The sequence below is a fragment of the Cornus florida genome, unplaced genomic scaffold (assembly GCF_030987335.1).
Source record: "Cornus florida cultivar Cherokee Brave unplaced genomic scaffold, ASM3098733v1 CherokeeBrave_3.0.0_Hap2_Chr09, whole genome shotgun sequence".
Classification (NCBI taxonomy): Eukaryota; Viridiplantae; Streptophyta; class Magnoliopsida; order Cornales; family Cornaceae; genus Cornus; species Cornus florida.
Window position 1 is genome coordinate 74,641,310 of NW_026775579.1, and position 5,052 is coordinate 74,646,361.

Sequence of the window (5,052 nt, forward strand, 5' to 3'; positions counted from 1 at the left end):
ATGGAATAGTCTTCGTGCGCAGTATCTGATTCCTACGATCGAGAATACAGTAAGGTATTACATAGTGTGTTGGTGGTTGAAGGGGGTGGGTGAGGGAGACCGCAGATGAGAGAGATGAAAGAGGGGTGTTTATGTCATTTAAAATTAAAAATATTTTGTAGTATTAAAATTTTGAGGGTAAAAAAGTCAATTCACATGTGTTTGAGGCCAAAAATCAAATTGGGGTCTAAGTGGTCGCTAAAAATCAAATTTCCATCTAGGTGAAATATGCGCCAACCTCAGGGGGTCTAGGTGAAATTAACCCATAAAAATAATAGACAATAACTCTCCACAAAAAATGAAAGACGGTGTTTTCAGATTTCATATGGGACAATTTGAACACATTTTTTCAAATGTTGGAGAGTTATATACTCATACTTTTGTACATAATTTTTATATAACATGGATTTCCTACCTTTTACCCTAAATTTAATGATCTTATAGGAACTTTCTTTTATGATAGATCTAGTACCTACAATTTTATTAATTTAATTGATTTTTTTTTTTTCAAGATTTTGTTTAAGCATTTATCTAAGAGAAGTGATAGGTCTTCCGACTTCAATTGGTGACTCATTCACCGAATACAACGTGGTTGGAAATGAGTCGAAAAGAAAGAGATGTTTACGAGATTTTATTTTAAGAGTTCCAATGTGATCCAACCACGTTGTATTCGGAAGATGAGTCGGCAATTGAAATCTGAAGACCTATCATTTCTCTTTATCTAATTAAGTGTATTTGATCACGTAATTTGAATAGCACTGAAAAATATAAGTACCAGTTAAAATGAGATAAAATTTTAAGTGATAGAAATATCACTTATTGAATGCCGAACCCTTAAAATTAATTTAAAAAATATATAAAATATATATATTTTTAATTACCACTTAAATTCTTTGATATTTAAAATTCGGCTTTTAAAATTTTTAATACTTAATTTTCAATTTGATCAAACAACACCTAAGGCTATATTTGGCTGCATAAAATTAAAATTTTGAAATTGGAATTAATGAAATTGGAGATAATTATTTAATTGTCTATAACTTTAAAATAAAATTTTCTCCTATTCCAAATCTCTCAGAAAATTTCAGGTAAGCATACCAAGTGACTAATAAGTTTTTTTTTGGAAAATAAGTGACTAATAAGTTGCACTCAATAATCTAACTAATTTTATCCACAATCCTTATTTGTATATATATCTTATGCAATAAATTTATATTATCCTTTTTTTTTTTTTTTTTTTTTTTTTTTTTTTTTCACTTGTATCCTAATTGATGTTTGCTCTATGGCATTTTTTTCTTTTCTTCTTGACTTGTTTCCAAAAATTGGATAGCCCCTGAAGTAAACGTTTTATATATGTATATATATTATTTTATATATATATATATATATATATATTATTGATCTTCAGTAACTGTGTTCTATAATGTCATGCCCCTAGTTTTGCTTGATCATTATATCATTATTCTTTGGATGTCAGGCGAAAATTGAGTGGCCCATCTGAATTCTTAAATAATTGAATGTTTATATTTTTGAACAGAGTTATTGAAAATTCTATTAACAATAATATAATACAAATATGATATCTTGTAAATTTTAAGGCAACTCCGACTGATTGTGGGATATTTAGGGAGAGAGAACAATGATAATACAACCAAAATACTCTTATCTCGATAACTACATTAAGAAACTATGTAAGATTCAAATCACACTCACTAAAACATACTCAAATTGGTGCATGCCACTAGACAGAAGGTAACACGTCTTCGTCCTTGAGACTATCATATCCAGTAGTGATTCTACCGAAGTTCAATGAATCACATAGAAAGAACTCAGTCTCGTGTGGATGCATTTCGACGCTAGTCCAAAGGTACTTCTCCACTCTTGCTAGTCCCTCAAGCTTCATCGCCACTTCTTTCATTGTTGGTCGTTTGTCTCCCTTCAATCTTAGGCAACTCTGTGCAATGTTTGCAACTTCACGGATCTCCTCTGCATTACACTCGTTTAAGATTTGATCGTCTATAATTACGAACAAGTGATTCTCTTTCATTGAAGAAAGAAAATATGTGGCTAAATTTCTCTCTTTTTCCGCTTGTCAAAAGAAATGGCCTTTCTGCCGGTAAGTAGCTCTGCAAGGACCACTCCAAAGCTGTATGCATCATTTTTCTCGGACAAGTGGCTTGTGTGAAAATATTCAGGGTCTAGGTAGCCAAATGTTCCCTGAACCATTGTAGTCAACTGTGTTTTATCCAATGGAACTAATCTCGACGCTCCAAAATCAGAGACTTTTGTAGTGAAGTTATCATCTAAAAGTATATTAGTAGACTTGACATCTCTGTGAGTGATTGGCATAGAAGTTGTAGAGCGCAAATAGGCAAGCGCTCCCGCGGCTTCTTTGGCTATCCTTAGACGTATTTCCCATGGAATTGATGATGCATGACCTACTTCATGGAGATGGCAGTGAAGTGTCCCATTGGTGATGAATTCATAAATTAGCAAGGGGACTTCCGTCTCTAAACAACAACCCAATAATTTTACCACATTTCTTTGGTTGATTTGGGAGAGCACAACCACCTCATTAACAAATTGCTCAATTTGACTTTCATCAACAATTGTGGACTTTTTGATAGCAATTACCTTGTTTTGGGACAGAACTCCTTTGTAAACTGTACCAAATCCTCCTCGACCGATGATCACGCTTTCATCAAAGTTATTGGTTGCCTTTTTGAGCTCTTCTACGGTAAAGATTTTGGCTTTCTCAACTGAACCGTCTAGCTTTGAAAGCTTTTCCTTTATCATCAAACCACCATTTTGCTGAAAAAGTGTTTCTCTATGTTTGATACGCTTTATTCTCATCTTGATTCCCCAATATAATAAAGAGCATGCCACAAGTACTGCAATGGCAACACCCACAATCAAATTAAGGCATTACAATTAACTGTAGAGTTGGGGAATATATATATATATATATATATATATATATTAAATGTAGAGCAATAATGTAACTAATAGTCGAATTGAAATGTAGTTGACCGGTCATGTAAAACACTTTGTTTTTTTGGGCAAGTATTTAAAGCACTTTTTGTTAGTCAAGCAATTCAACAGTATTGTTGTTGTTGTATAGTTGTTGTTTTTTCTTTTTGTCGGTAAAGAAAACAAGGATAGCAGAGTTTTACAAACTTTCACCACAGTTTTAGTTAAGCTTTATTGAAGTTTCCAAAAATTACTCTATCTTACCAATTGTGACCTTTAGCCATAAATTATTTGAAATGCAACCCTGGCCATCTTTTCTGCCATCCCCGTGATACCCTTTTGGGCAAGAACAAGTAGAACTCCCCTCTATATTGTGACAAACATCAGTACATGGATTGAGCTTAGGACTTGAGCACTCGTTAACATCTGCAAACAATTCAAACAAAATAAAACTCTTCCTTTTTATTTTTCCCTTTTCAAAAAAGAAAAAAGCTAGAAGAAAGAAATAAGAAAACAACAATATAAACATGTATATATGACTGTGTTACATATATACCTTGGCAACCAGTTGGAAGGTAAGGGTTCCGTTGGTAACCATTAGAACAGTTGCAGCGATACCCGGGACCATTAATGGAATTATAGCATATGCTATTCATTCCACATGCGTAGCTGCTCAAATCCTTTATGGCTTCTTCGCATGTCTCATCGCCAATGGCCCAATCAAGCACAACCGGCAAAGTCCTATTGAATATGCTGAGTGAAAGATCATCCGAAGAGAATGTATAACTGCCCTCTTCAGCTACAAATGCAAAGCCACACTTGTTGAATTCCCAAACCGCTTTATGGTTTACCATACTATTCGCTTTCAAATCAAGATCTCTTACTCCTTCGGGGATTGATGCTTGGCAACAACCTTTACCAAAGCACGATCCATCGACCACATCTGTAACATCGCTGCATAGTGACATGCAACCAGTTACATACATGGATCCTAGGTAATCTTGTGCGTATACATGAGTGTCACAACCTACCGCGGTGATCTTATTTTTGGTATACGAGATGGAGAATTTTGGGAGCCACCATACATTGAAGTTGTCGAGCAATACACCAGATTTGTTGTAACAACCATATGCCATTTGGCTGGTTGAGACTCGCAACTCGCCGTGAAGTGATATGTCAAGGACAAGTGTGTTGTCACCGTGTAAAAATGCTTCGTTCAGGAATGGTTTGGAATCATTGCATGTTATCAGAAACAAATCATTTAGGTAACAACCCTGGCGTGTGCCGAACGGGTATGGAATGGTAAGATGGCCACAGCTGTGTGGACAATCGGGCTTGGCAAGAGTTGTTGAGGGAGTTGCTGCATTTCCGGCTAACTCCACCGCCAACAATAACAGTGGCAGTAGCGTTATAGGAAACTTTATTGCTTCTGATCTCATGAGTGGAGTGGAGGTAAATATTTTTTTGAATATTTAGACGTAGTAATCAGCATCTTGAAAACAGTTGAGCGTTTGGATAAATTAAGCGAAGATGGAGACATACCGCGTAAGAGTCATCTTGATCATTCCTTTATTGGCGTGCTCTTTCCGTTATCCAACGAACTCACAAGGAAAAAGTGTTTGATAGTGGCATGATTGTCAACATGATAAATTGACTATTGGACCTTTAGGGAGAAATTAGGAGATGGTTGTGGCCCACAAGGACCACAATGAAGACGAGAACTGGTCCAGAGTTCAGATGCAAATGTCACTGGCTAATTATAAATAGGGTAAATTGCATTGAAATCTTTAAGTGTTGGTCAATATCACTTAAATGCGGGCCAATAATTTTTTTAATAATGACACCATGTAGTTTCATATGTCATAATTGTCCCTGATTTTTTAATTCAATTAATTTACAAAATATCAACTCTATTAATTGACAAAACTACCCCAATCACTAAGCGTCCCTCTCTCTTCCCGATCTCGTACATGGCTACTTTTTTTTTTTTTCCTTGTCGTGGTGGGTCTGGGCTAACCATGACTGTTTTTAATTTTGTTTTCT

General features: G+C 35.2%; 1 pseudogene; it reads right to left on the reverse strand.

Moving 5' to 3' along the window:
- Positions 1–1,642: 1,642 nt before the first annotated feature.
- On the reverse strand, positions 1,643–4,502 carry LOC132274436 (putative wall-associated receptor kinase-like 16; annotated as a pseudogene).
- Between the last annotated feature and the right edge of the window lie 550 nt (positions 4,503–5,052).